General features: G+C 37.3%; 1 protein-coding gene across 2 annotated transcripts in view; it reads right to left on the reverse strand.

The window, feature by feature from the left end:
* The window catches only part of LOC122809327 (haloacid dehalogenase-like hydrolase domain-containing 5), a 599749-nt gene that overhangs the window by 228217 nt on the left and 355941 nt on the right, over nucleotides 1-15591 (reverse strand). The gene's annotated exons all lie outside the window — the stretch shown is intronic.

The raw sequence follows: 15591 nt of genomic DNA on the forward strand, positions 1-15591 counted from the left end.
CAAAGATGGACAGGATTAGAAATCAGTATATTAAAGGGTCAGCTCAGGTTGTACGGTTTAGAGACAAAGCCAGAGAGGCGAGATTGCTTTGGTTTGGACATGTGCTGAGGAGGGATGCTGGGCATATTGGGAAAAGGATTCTAAGGATGGAGCTGCCAGGTAAGAAGAAAAGAGAAAGGCCTAAGATGAGGTTTAGGGATGTGTGAGAGAGGACATGCAGGTGGTTGGTGTGACAGAGCAAGATGCAGATGACAGGAAGAAATGGAAACAGATGATCCATTGTGGTGACCCCCTAACAGAAACAGCTGAAAGAAAAAGAAGATGTTGTGCAGAAAATTGCACTTGCATGCTGTTTATCATAGTAGAGATTGCATATACAGAGGCAGGTTAAAAAATAAAAAAAGACAGCTGAGTGCAGATGTCCCAGGATAAAAAGTGCCCAGCCCTGGCATGTGCAGAGGTACCAGGACTGGAAAAATGACAGCGTAGAATCCTCAAGACATGGAAACATTCCTACAGGGGTCCAAATGGAGAGATGATAACATTTGCAAGAAAATGAGAATATCATTGTTGGAATTGAATTCATCCGCAAGTCTTGGAAAGTACCTTCATGTAGTGGATCCTGTCTTCACAAAATCTCAACAAAAAGACAGTGATATATAGACTGCGTTTTATATAGCATATATCATGGACAAAGTTTGGTTAAAAAAGAAATAAGACAGCTGGGTGCACAAGTCTCAGGGTAAACAAAGTGCCCAATCCTGGTAATATGCACTGACGCCAGGATTACAGTAATGACAATGTAGAATCCTGAAGACATGGATGCATTCCTGCAATGGGGCTAGGCTAGGCTCATGGAGAGGCTGGCCCCCCCTGTTGTAAAAGGAAGTAGTAGTCCACAAAAAACACAAAAACTGACAGGTCAGAAAAGAGCCATAAAGATGACAGAGCAATCTACAGAGGGTAAGGAAGAGATTATGTATTGTTTCTATTATGCAAGAAGCCCAGAATTTCCAGATAGAAGATATTAAAAAAGATTAAGATAGAAATTACAGGACTGGAATATACTTGCACAAGAAAAGCTGTCAAAAGCTTCAAATGCAAATTTGTGTTCATTAATACAACAGATCCATGAAAAATATTATATAAGCAAAGAAACCTTGGTCCTCTTGGAAAACAAAGTAATACAAGAAGGCATGAAAATATAAAGAGCAAAACCTACAGAATTTTTGAAAGTTAACATGGACAAGGGAAAGAAAATGACATCTCATATGGTGCAATATTTATGCAAAGGAGAAAGCCAAACTAATCAATACAAAAAAGCAGATCCAAAGATATTCAAGAGAAATATAGGCAAAGGCACCAAGATATGGAAAATTTAACAATACAAAAAATGAGATCACAAATGGGGAAGGCAGAACAGAATATTAGTAAAGAAGAAGTTAAACAAATTGAAGCTTAAGTTCTAAAATACCTGCAAAGTGAATGATTCGGTGTAAAAAGTCTAACACAGGTTATGTCACAGTATGATAGGGAAATGAGTCCCCAAAGTACGAAAAAATAGGTAGAGTGGGAGACATCTGAAGCAGAAATATGGACATGAGAAAGAAAAATAGATTTAATGTGGTGCAATATTTATGTAAAGGAGAAAGCCAAACTAATCAATACAAAAAAGCAGCACCAAAGATATTTGAATTGAAATACAGGCAAAGGCTTCCAGATATGGAAATTTTCACAATACAAAAAAGTAAGAAAACAAAGGGGAGAAAGTAGAAAAAAGGATTTAGTAATGGAGAAGATAAATAAATAGAAACTGAATTTATGGATTACATGTGAAATGAAGGATTTAATATAGAAAATCCAGCTCTAGTAACGTCACAGCATGATGGAACAATGAGCCTCCAAATTAAGGAGGAAGAGGTGGAAAGGGAAGCATTTGTCCACTTGCCAAATGAAGATACTCTGATGTCTTCTTTAGGAAACCAGTATAAAAGTTCAGTTGGAATTGCACAGCAAGGGAAAGAGCAGAAACCAATTGCAACTCTGATGCAGTTAATGTGGAGTGATAGGCCAGTGAGTTCCCATAGGAAAGAGCAACACATGATGCAGGATGAAGCTGAAGAGAATGTGTCACAGGAACATATTATGGAACTTTCTGCCGAATGCCCACAGGAAACAGAGAACAAAGAATGTGCCTTAGTTTAGAATAAAGTGATCTAAGGAAAGAGTTGCTTGATTTAATAGAGACAGATAGCATATTAAGATTGATGAAACAAATTGCTTATAGAAAGCCAATAAGACTCAAACTGTTAGAAGTCTGAACAGAACTTTATGTGATATAACAGAAGTAAATAGGATATATTACTGTGCAGCTAAATTAATAACAGATAAAGTCCTACCCCAAAAACATAGAGCAATAAGGGAAAAGAAGGGAATAAATCAAACGCCATCATAGTAGCATCGAGTAGAGAAAACTATAAAGTAATTAAGACAAGACGTGCCACTGTTAGAAGAGTACAAAAGAGGGAACAGACCAACAAAAATACTTAGAAAGACAGATGTGATAAAAGGAATACACGGTATCAGAACAGACCATGACCTATTGTACGCTATTGCGAATAATAAACTAAAGATATCAGCACAGACAGAAAAACTTAGAAGATATGCAGATAAATATAAAGGAAAAGTACAAAATAAACAATTCATTGGTGACTTAAAAATGTTTTATAGAGAACTGGGAAACAAAGCAAAAAGAATAGAAACATCACCAAAAAGAAGAAAATAGACACATTTTGGAGAAATATCCAGGAAGACCCTGTGGAACATAAAGATGCTGAATTCATAGAATAAGTAAAAGAAATGGTAGATGTATAGGATATGAAATGGGATGAAGTAATGGCCACCGAAAATGAAACAAAATTAAGAAAAGTTCCTAAATGGAAAAGGTACTTACGTATTATCGCAACCAGATTTTTGCGCTAATGCTGGTTGCTTCTGTTTAGGTCAAATAGTAGCACTGCAGTGTTATGAAGGTTAGAGACATGTGTTCTGTAATGTTTTTGTACTTTTAGGAAGGTTTATCATTGAAACAGCTCATAAGATAAGGTTCAAAAACAGGTTTCCCCTTTTACCGCCAGCATCTCCTGTCAGTTAAGCGAGTCCCATTCTACTGCGAACGTGTTCCTTCCACATGCTGTAGTCGGTGAAGTAGGAAATCTCTGTTTTCAAACCTGTATTATTTATCAGCCGTTTCAATGATGAAGCTACCTAAGTCCACCAAACCTGTTTCTAACCTTCATAATACTGTCGTACATGATCCAAAAAAAAAAAAAAACAAAAGCAAAAAGGTAAAGCCGAAGAAGTAGTAGTCCTTCACCAAAAGAAACTGCAGTACAAAGTAATCCATTCCACAGATCGTACGCTAATGCCTGCATTCCTTTCAGCCCAACACACGTACACACACGCAACCACTGTGATCGCTGAATTCAATGCTGGACATCTTTAAAGGACGCTACCCACACACCTCAAAATTATGTCTTACTAGTTTTTTAAAACCCCTACTGATATCCCCAACAGACCTTCAGCCAGTCTACCCTTCGATATCACACTTCAGTGAGGCCATTTCAGTAAAAGTGAAGAAAGTAAAAGAGGTCGCAAAATCTGGTTGTGATAATACGTAAGTACCATGGAAAACCCTAGGCCCAGATGCAGTACCTAACTTCTTGCTAAAAATATTAACATCTTTACAAGAAGATTTAGCCCTGAGTAAAAACTATTTATATACTCATCCAGAACAGACACCATCCTGGTTAACAACAGGAAAAACAACAATAAAAACAATACTCCTCCTTAAGACTGAACCTACAAGCTATCCTAAAAGATATAGACTATTAACTTGCCTTCTTGTGATGTTTAAACTATACACAGGAACTGAGGCCAACAGAGTTTACAGTCATTAAGAAGAAAACTCAGTCATAACAATAGAACAAAAGGGTAACAAAACAAAGTCATATGGCATAGGGGATCATTTGTTGTTTAAGAATTGTAAAAAGGGGAAGACTCTAAGTATAGTATGGCTAGATTAGAAGAAAAACACTTGACAGCATCCCACATTCATGGATTAAGGAGTGCTTACAGATGTACAAGATATGCCCTGCATTGATCAGTTATAGTACAGTGACCATGAAACAGTGTCAGACCACTTTGCAGCTAAGTCATGATAAAGGACAAATTATTATCCCAGGGATAAAAATTCAAAGGGGGACATTCAAGGTTGACCCTTTGGCACCGCTCCTCTTTTGTCTTGCCCTTAGCCCATTAAGCTGTCTACTTAACAGATTAGGTCTTGGTACAATTTGGCTCCTAAAAAACAACCAAGTGTAAAGAATTCTCATCTTCTTTTTGTGGATGATTTAAAACTGTACAGTTCATCAGCTAAGGAACTGAAAGCACAACTGCGAGTGGTTAAAACTTGTCCAAATGATACAAGAATGTAATTTGGTCTTGATAAATGTACAAAAGCAACATTTAAAGTAGGAAAGCTGCAGCACCAAGAAAATATCAGTCTCGGACAGGAATGGGATATACAGGAACTTGAACAGAAGGGAGTGTATACATATTTGGGAATTGATGAAGGGTCAACAATAAAACATGAACAAATGTGAACAAAATTCAGTAGGGAATAGTTTAGAAAACTAAAATTAATACTGAAGACAGCTCTGACATCTAGGAACAAAGTCGAAGCTATAAACCAATTTGCTGTTCCTGTTCTAACTTACAATTTTTGGATGACCGATTAACCCCAAAATGTATTGGATCAGTTGGACTGGAAAACAAGAAAAAATGCTTCACGCTTATCAAATGATGTATAAAAATCATTGTATACCAAGATTTTATATTTCTCATTCTGAAGGAGGTATGGGCCTCCTCGAAATGATTTCATGTATAGATATGGATTTATAGGCCTGCATACATTTTTGATGACTTTAACAGATTCAAACATAGTGAAAGTTTTAAACCATGAGGAGAACAAGTCTTAGATGACTTCTATGCTTAGTTTAGCAAAAGTATATTATTGTCAAGTGGAAATGGAAATCAAACCAGTAGATAAAATCAGGCAGCAACTGAATGTACCAAAAAAACAAAAACAAAACAAAACAAAGGAAAGAATATAAGGAGAAGGATCAGCCGAGAAGGCAACAAATGTGGAAAAGGCATAAATATAGCTGTAAGTACAGAAAAGTCCTGGAACAACCTCATGTTGATCAGGATCTAATGCAGGAATGGTTAGGGAGAGGTGAATTTAAACCAAAAGTTGAAAGGCTAATATTGATGGCTCAGGATAGTGGACTAAATACACATTGGTTTACAAAGTCCATTGAACATGTGGGAAAAACAGACAAATGCAAATTCTGTAAAACAGAACTGGAAATAGTAGGGCATCTTGTTGCTGGGTGTGATGCACTAATGGCAGAGGACCTGTATACTGAAAGGCATAATAATATGGCAAGACTATTACATTGGGGATTATCCAAACATTACAATGCTGAAGTAGCTGATAAGAATTGGTAACATAATCCACAAGCATTAACAAAAATGATGAAGTTTACATTACATGGGATCACCCATTACCAACGGTTCAGAAAATGGATGTGAGAAAATCAGGTATAAAAGTCCTTGAAAAGAATAGAATTGATCATTGAAATTGATACAACCAGTGATTACAGCGTCCAACATACAGAGAGACACAAAGTCATAAAATACCAGGATTTGCAGGCAGAAATGCAGACAGTGTATTAGAAGGATAACCAGACAGCTCCAACATTAGTAGGAGAAATGGTCTCATAAAAAAGAATTTACAGTCATATTTAGATATGCTACCAATACATATAACTCCATATGAATTACAGAAGGAATCAGTTTTGGGCACATTGCGGGTGCTGAGAAGACCACTTTTGGCTAACATCAAAGACTGAAACAATACTAATTTCATGAACTTTAATCATACTTTGAATCAGGAATGGAGTCCATTCCCGTCATGGTACTAGAAACCCAAAAGATTTGGAGAAATTAAACTGGGAGAATGCACTATGCTTTCTGGCCAACTGAAGAAGATGTTAGTAGCACATAAATCTCTCACCACTTTCCTTAGCTATCGAGCGGGGGTGTTAGCAGCACAGAAAAAAATCTAGCCACTGTCCACAGCTAAAAGTAGGGGGTTGGAGAGTATGACAAATCCCCTAGCCACTGTCCTCAGCTTTCACCTCCGTCTCCCAGTATCCTATAATGCTTGAATTTAGAATGAATGAACTGCCAAGTAGGTGACAGAAGCTTGATGGCTGTAGGAATAAGGGGCCAGGGACCAAAAAGTATGATAAAAAATGCTGGCACTTCTTTTGGGGTGAAAGGACTAGCTTATTTTTGACTGCTAGCTTTGCATATTTCTGAAGGTGCTAGATATTTCACATTCTCAATTGCTGCTAGCTTATGAAAGCGCAATGTCTGGTAGTCAACGAACACCCCTCGCAGAGCTCACGCATTATTGACTGACTGCAATTCACAGTAATTTACCAGCAAACCAAACCTTTATGAGGGACAGAGCAAAAATGATGAGGGAAAATTATGGGCATTTTGCAGAATCAAGGGTATTTGAGAGCTATATTTGCAGATAAGGGCTTGTGGATTCATCCATTTTCCACATTTTAATTGCCTTTTTAGTACTGCCACTCCTATTTTGCTGTACCTGACTCAGACAGTTTTGCATCATTTGTTATTTTCAGCAGTGTACTACAGTATGTTCTTACAGATTCACCATCCGTGCTCTAATAAGTATTTCTTCACTATTCTGAATAAGCAGTTTGTTGCCATAGGACAAGTATCTTCAGTTTCAGTAGCAGTCTGGGTGCTAGAGGTTTGGCTGAATGAGAGAGGCCTGAGCAGCAGATCTCCTGTCTCTCTTCCTTAGGGAATAGTGTGGATGTCTGGCACAATCTCCCACTGTAGCTGTGAACTAAGATGAAGAACAGCAAGACATGCCACATATGAAGGTGAAGAATATACAGATAGCCTGAAAACTCCTAAAACTAAATGGTAGTTTAAAGATATTTAGATGGAGGAGCTGGTGGAGAGCTTCAGCGATAAGGAAACGGTAACAATTTTTGAGCCTGGCTGCTAAAGAGATAAACATTACTGAGTCTCTTAAATCATGTTGAATTTCTCAGGCTTTATAATACAAATACAGCTTCAGACTACTTGTTTTAGCTCTAAAGACACACACACACACACACACACACACACACACACACACACACACACACACACACACACACACACACACACACACAATTTTTTTTTGTTTTGTTACAGTCTCACAAGTCATCATAAATGTACTGTCAAGCCAGATAATCAAATAGTAAACATCTTTGCTTCCCAGCTTTGCAACTCACTCCATGTTAAACATGAATAACCAGTTTAAGAACTAGAATATATGCATACATCTCAATCTCTTAGCATGAGATATCTGGACAAAGCCAAAAATAATGGTGGGACAAAGGCCCAAAAATAGGGACAGATTTTAATTATTACTCTTGTAAAGTTAGAAAGTTGACGGAATGAAAGGTTTTGTGTTAGAATGCATTTTCTGAAGGACATGAAGTCTGAAACTCAAATATCTGTCATTATTTACTGACTTCAATTGTCAATGATTTGTCAGAAAAACACAAATTTTATGAGGAACAGGCCAAAATATGAGGTAAAAATCTGGGCATTCTGCAAAAATCTGGACATTTGATAGCTACCAGGCATCTGCTACATTCTTTACTGTTTCACCTGAGAATAATGTAGTCTATAAATACCTGAATGCTAAGTTATCCAAAGGATGCTTTCAGTGAGTAACCAAAGTCAGAATGTCTTTGTGGCAAGATGGCATGAAGAAACATTTGATGACTCCAAGAATGCTGATGTGGAAAGTATAGATGAATACCTTACTGTGCACTGTAGTATTCATTTTAGGCACAGATATAGATCTAGGAACTATTTTTATTACTCAGTACAGCCTTGCCCTCACTCTTCATTTTTTCTGCCCTACAATCTGCTTAATAATACTGATCATACTGTATATGTTAATTCAGAACATTTAGAATACTATCAGATTTTATATAGCATTACTGTGTGGTTAAATATAACTCATACACAGGAGTCAGTTTTAAAGATGTCTTTTTCAAGTAGACTCCCAAACTGATAGCTCATTCATAGTTGCTCAGTATCACCTGACTTTACCCAATAAAACTGATGGGGATGGTAGCATGAGACATTACAAAGTTCTACTGCTTTGTTTCTTTTTTTCTTTGTAATGAAAAATGGTAACAGGAAATGCAACTGTGATTAATGCAGTACATTTTCCTGCACAGAACATTTGATTAATAGATGTCTCTTTAGGCCACCAGGAATCCAAAACCTTCTGTAGAAGAAACCATCACAAATGCATAGCCACCTAAATATAAATGTTGTAAGTTTTATGAAACATGAATATGCACATTCATTCTGCAAGATTCATGTTTATTCACTCATTTATTTATTTATTTTAGTGATTGTATTTGTTTTGATTACTGTGTTGTCTAAAGGGCAGTGTACATGTTTAGTGAAGACCCAGGGAGAAAAAAATTCAAAAACTGTTATATTGCAGTTCAAGCAATATTTTGCAATGACAGATAAGTGTGCTACATTTCCATGACAAATAAAACCTTAGTTGTTGCAGTTTCCAAAACAAAAAAATCATCTTGGTCACATAATTTCCCTCCCCATATTTAAGACCTAACTCACTCAAGTCATAGCAGTTTACTGAACAGATAGGAAATAGTCAGGGAAGTCTGTAAAACTAGTACATAGTATTCTAAATCTAGTAACCCACTACCAAAACTAGGACTAGCTAACAGCAAACTACAAAAGTGAGTGATACTACCCAATAAGAAAAGAGACCGGAAAATATACAGATTACTTTACTGACAGTTCACTACAGAACAATGAAAATAAGACTACATGTGGCTATGTATTGCATCAGTCTAGACCTCCATTTTAAAGAAAGACCTGACTCCATCTTGAAACTATCCTAGGTGTCATTTTCTGTCTTCTGAAGTGGAAATTTCTTCCAAAGCATGGAGATTCTGCACCCCAAGTCTGTCTTCAAATTGATTTTACTGTGGATGACATGCAGCACAAGACTACTGGATGACCTTTAGCCTCTTGGATGGTCATATCATTTCAAAGATCATATAATGAATGGCATTAGTTTATGTGCTGTGGCTTTTGCCTCATATAGCACTGAAACTGGCCTAGTTCCTTAAGGACCGCACAGTGATGTTCCTGAAAATGAAGGTAAGTAACACGTTCTGATACTCTGTTGGAGGCCATTTCAAGTTTAGTGACTATGTATGGAATGGAAGTATATCTCCCTATATGATCTGCCATTCTGCTGACTTGTCTTCTTTACCACATGGGAGAGGGTTTTGGTTAAATAGTTTAAGTTTGGAGTTCATGTGTCCCCACCCCGATATACTTAATAGCAGTTTAACTCAAAAGGTTGTAGCTATGAGTTGCACGCAAGCTTCAGTCTGTTGTCCTGGGTGTAACATATTTCTCCATTTGCAAATTATGTGAGCAAATCACTTAACTGGACAATGCTGGTAGGTTACCTAAAAAGAAGCACCTGTGCCAATTGGAACTACCTGGTTAACAAGTGAATAAAAACATGACTGCAGTGTTGTCCTTAGATTCAGTAATGAGCAGCTTAGATATTCTCTTGTGCATACATCTACTAAAGTGCATACACATTGCTTAAAGTGCTTAAGAAGATTTCAGAGCTATACAGCAGAACTGCAGTATATGTATTCAACACTTTCAGCAGCTTAGCATGTAAACACCAAACTGATGCACCAGTACATCATAAGACAGAATTATGTGTATTGTTCCAGGCTGAAGTAGTCATAACATTTTTAAGTAACATTCAAATATATGAAAAACAGTAAACTGCCTGACCCCTGTGGTACCTGACTGGATAATACAGCATAGTTCCATCCACCAGTAATTTTTATGCCTAATGGAAACCTAAGGATTTTTTTCTGCACCTGTCTACCATAAATATATTAGTAAATTTAGGAAGAAAACCCTCTGGTAGAAGTCTTTATTTTAATTTTATTTACAGTTTGTTGACTGGGTTAGTCTCACTAGGTCATTGGCCTCTTATATCAATAAGTAAATAAGAAAGGAAACTTATGAAAAGTTGTAAGAAATCCTCACCCTTTACTTCAAGACCACACTGAAACATGTCAGAAAGGAAGTCAAGAGTACTAGTAGAAAATGTAAAGCATAGGTTGAACTTCAAGTCACTACAGCTACCAAAGTAAACAAAAATCCTTCTTCAGTTATGTCAGGAAAATAAGGAATAATGTGCAACAATGCACTGAACTCATCCATAACAATACCACACATTCTGATCCTCAGGATATAAAAAATATGTCAGACAGATTTAGTGCTAAATTTGCCCCACCTGCCGATATTTTTGCCTCACTATCCTTGAAAAATTAGTTTCCTTTGAAATAACCTTGGAGCAAAGCTTAGAATCCCCATCAAAGACTAAAAGTAATACTTCTCCTGAACCAGATAACATAACAGGCTGTATTCTCATAAGTGCCAAATATGCAGTATCTGAGTATCTACTTAATATCTTCAACCTCAGACAATCCACAGAGTTTCTGCTTGAAGTCTGAAGAACAGTCACTATGACTCCCTTACACAAGGGTTGCCCATCCATAGACCCAGGTAATTATAGGCCCATCTACCTCACCAGCTTTGTATACAAAGCCATGGAGAGTATCATAGCAGAACTCATTTATACAGACATAAGCAATTTAACTGATCTTGACTCCACTCAGCTTTGGTTTTGTGAAGGGTAGGCCCTGTTTCCTGAACCTAGTAAACTTCTTTGAATTGGTCACACAGGCTGTGAACAGTGGTCACTACATGCTTGCTACTTACCTCAACCTGGTCAAGACTTCTGACGCTATCCCCCCATGCTGGTATTATTGAAAAATTACACCAATTTACTGTAAAGCCTGGTTTATATTATCATATTGCACGCTCAGAAGAGCGAACAACAGATAATCGACCCCATGTAAGCGAAAGCTTACAACGTCGAAACTTCAGAACAGCGATTATTTTCCAATGGAAAACAATCGCTGTTCCGAAACAAACAAAAAAAAACAGTAAAACATTACTTAACGTGGGGGGCTTCACCCCCCACATGCCCTGACATGGGGGGCTGTGCCCCCCACACCCCCCTACTTAAATATACCAACTCCGAGATCGCACTACAGTGCCGAAAAGGCAAAGTAGCGAAAGCGACCAAACAAATTATTTCCCAGGGAAAGAATTCTCTGAAACGTAGCTTTGCTATTTTGCCTTTTCACACTTCACTGTTCGACAAAGACGCATTTGACAACCTTGCTGGTATTATTGAAAAATTAGACAAATTTACTGTAAAGCTTGGTCTATATTATCATATTGCACGCTCAGAAGAGCGAACGACAGATAATCGACCCCATGTAAGCGAAAGCTTACAACATCGAAACTTCAGAACATTGATTATTTTTCAATGGAAAACAATCGCTGTTCTGAAACAAACAAAAAAAAACCCTATGCTTTTCTCTGGATTGTAGGAAATGCACCTGCTGTTGGAGCTCCATGCACCTTGACCTTGTACAGTAAGTTCTTAATAGCAGGCTGACACACCACATTAAGTTGGGATGGAAAGAGGCTAAATCAGGAAAACAGTCAAACTGTACTTGTTAGCAGCAGTACTGCACTTAGTAAGAAGCTTAGGAAATCACATATGAATTCCTGCTTGTGCTGGCTGGTATAGAGCTGTGGTGAAAGGAATTTCACTTAATGGTCTTGTTTCAACATTTCTCATGAATAATATTTTTTGAATGGAAGTCCTGAAGAAGTTTCTCTCATAACATCCCTAATATGGGCTTTAGAGTCTATTAAAAAATTCCCTGCACAATTTAAAGGCTGTGGCAGATAGTATTCCCAATTTAGATTCCTGGATATCATTTCTTCCTTAAAATCCTGGGATATCCACAGATGGGAAGTGCACCTTGTTCTGTAGCTTTACATGTATTACAAAGAGTTACAGAAGCAACTTGTTAAAGTATGACAGAACATTTAGAGAAAGGAACTGGGGAGGATGAGGAACTGGGGAGGATGAGGAACTGGGGAGGATGATCGATGTTCATTAGTAGATGCTTAAACACATCAGACCTCAGAATGTTATACATCTTGCCTTGCCGTACTGGGAACCTCTCATGATCTTGGACAGTACAGTTTAGCATGTGGTCACTTTATGATTTTGCTATGGTACTTCTAGCCTAAAGACAAACAACAGTTTGTAGCCTACAGTTACTAAGGAGTGAGCACAGAATATAGCCAAGTACACTTGTATATGCCGATGATTCAGTCTAAGTAAGAGACTACTCTGAGCTACGCCATGCAGCCCAGCCATTTCACAGAAATATGGGTCAGTATGATCACATCAGCCCACATTCAAGTTTCCCAATAATAAAGTTTCAAATTTAGTATTCTCTGAGGCCTTCATGAGCATGCTTTCTCTTAAGTTTTTAGTATTTTTTGAAGACCTTGCAAACAAGCATTAAGAGATGTTACCTCTTCTTGCAGCACTGATAAGTAGTGTCTCTTTCACTATTTCTACAGGGAGCTGAAGACTGCAACTCCACTCCTTTAGAGGTTCTATTATTCCTGAAGAGGTTACAGTTTGCCATCAAAATCTCAGTCAAGAATGTGCATTTTAACCACGTTTCTTTAAAAGCATGCAAGTTTAGATGGTACCGTTCTATGGATGCCTCCAGCCTTTTCAGGTGCAGTCATTGCTGCAGTTTAAATGCATTGAAGACACTCGACTCCTTAAATTGTACCATATTGCATCAGTAAATTTAGTAGCTGATCTCCAAGGACCTGGATTCTATTTTACTCTGTCTCTTATTAGTAAAAGAAGGTGCAAGTATTCCTAGTGTTTTTATATTTGAAAATTTTTTTCCTCTGAACTGGACTTGCCCACTGTCTATTTTACCGTCACTGAACTGGCCATTTATTCCACTGGGAGAATGAGAAACAGGCAAGATCCAGGCTAGTTGAGAGTCCATTCATTTTGATTAATTTCTGCTCAAAGATCCTGATCAACCCAATTACTCCTGCTCTGGTGAAGTGGCAGGAAGTAAGACATATTTAGGTCCAATGGTGAAGCCTACCCTTATGCCTTCCCTGCTGACCTATGTTGTTAGCAGTCTGCAGGTGGAACAAGGAATAGACATCAGTGCTTGGCTATAGCATGATGACCCTCCCATCATAGAGGAAGGCACCATAGCTAGCTTTCTCTTTTGTTGACTGGGAAAATGTACTTTGTGTATGTGCCCCTGAGCATGTGCAACCCTCTTCTCCTCCCCTTCTTCGTGAGGAGGTAAGCAACTTCCATTCCTTCATTCCTCTTTCTTCTCCATGATCCAACAGGCACCTTAGTCACTAAATGAACTCATGTCACTTGGGTCAGAGTTTTAAAACTCTGTTTCACCATAGAGGTCAAGTTTAAACCTTTAAATAACATGTATGATTTTGTGGGTCTGCAAGGGAACTTATCATATTCATCAGGCTTCCAGAGTCTAAGTATGAGCCAGAGAGGTCTTTCTAGTCTGTCATTAGTACAATGTACTTTATGATGGCTCATTGCCCACCTTAAAAAAAAAAAAAAAAACATGTAGTTGTTGGGGGCTATGGGGGAAGTGCAGTAGCTCCCCTTACAAACAGAGGTAATGAAACAATCTATCGTAAATTACACTGACACAAATTCAAATTTGCTAAGTAACCTGTCAGCAAGTAGTTTAGGAGGTGGTAATGGTACATTGCATGTTCCTAACTTGCAACCTATCACTAAAGTTCTTTCTAAATTATACCATACAAATCACTTCAGTGAAATACTCCAAATAAAGACAATGTCACATTTGTAATGGTCAGTGCCAGCATGAAGTGCATAGAACTGACTACTATCTGGTAGCCCGAAAAGATGAAGTTTGATTGTTAGAGCTACACATTTTAAAGGGGTTTCTATATTTCTCTGTTTGAAAATTACAAGTCCATAGTCAAGATGATAGTAGAGAACAGCAGATGCTGTACAACCATGTCACTTGGCATTCTAAATCTAATGGCATGTCTTTAAGAAATAGATAGCAGGAATCTGTTAGCGCAGGACTATGTGACTATATTTTAATAAAGAATTGAAAAAGAACACATAGAGAGACTACTTATACTCTTTAGGCAGTCTGCTGTCTGAATGCTGTGATCCTATACAGACATGTTTTATACTGCATGCAGCCTGGCGTAATGTTATAGATGCCCAGTACTGCCACACAGTTGAACAGCATACCTCAATATACAACACTGCACCATTACAATTTAATCAGCACAATTATGCTTTTACTTAAGATAAAATAGCATTTCAAAGTCTTTTGATGAGGTATGCTGTTGTTCATTTAAACTAGGAAAAGTACATGCACTGCGGACTAATTCATCATAAATTCAGTTTCCAGAGTGTCTTTTGGGTCCCTTGAAGAAAAAAATCTTGAGATGTTGGTCCAGGAATCCCTGAAACCTCAGGCTTGACACTTGGCACTACAGAATCTTATCAATAGTTCTTTTCTTCAGCAGTTTTTTCCATCTGTAGCTACTGTGAACCTTAAATGATTGCTCTGTCTTCTGTACATGACACCAGAGGCTTGACTTTGTACACAAAATGAAAAAGGCTTTACTTGTTCTTTCATTTTACATAGAATCAACCTGGCACTACCCCTAGACACAGCTTAAGAATGCACTGAATCAGATTCAATAACTGATCCAAATTCAATCATCCTGGTTGCATGACAGAGATGTTGGTGTTGTATGGAGGCAAATGCCAAGTCCATACAGTAGGGTGTGGTAAAAATAAATAATCAAACAACTAAATAAATAAATAAACAACATAGCAACATCCCATAAACTTTAATAAACTTGAAAAAGATAAACCTGGGTATACAGTAGAAAAACGCAGGAAAGAAAAGGAAACGTGGGTCACAGAAAGACAAAGCACAAATTTAGAAAAATAATGGACTTATTGATTTAGATTAAGTAAGTCTGGTCTAAATAGAGAGCTATATAATCTACTAAGTACATTATAAAATTTTGTGAAGTATATTCTGGCATAAGTTCATATTTCTACCACAGTATATAAAAACTTACAGGTTAACTATTGCACCAACATACAAATAGTTACGTTGTAATATATTTACATATAAAATCCACAGAGTTAATTACATTGGGTTGTATTAATAGTTAAGATTCTATTTAAAACAAAATTTTAAGTTTCTTTAATAACAATATCTGCTTCTCAGCAAGTAAAAAATGCAAAATATTTATTGAGACAAATGAGGTGTATAAACTATAATCTGATACAAGCATAAATCTAACCTGTTGATCTGCTAACAGGTAAACTAT

The sequence above is a fragment of the Protopterus annectens genome, chromosome 8.part0 (genome assembly GCF_019279795.1).
Source record: "Protopterus annectens isolate FY-2018-M chromosome 8.part0, PAN1.0, whole genome shotgun sequence".
In the NCBI taxonomy this organism is placed as follows: domain Eukaryota; kingdom Metazoa; phylum Chordata; order Ceratodontiformes; family Protopteridae; genus Protopterus; species Protopterus annectens.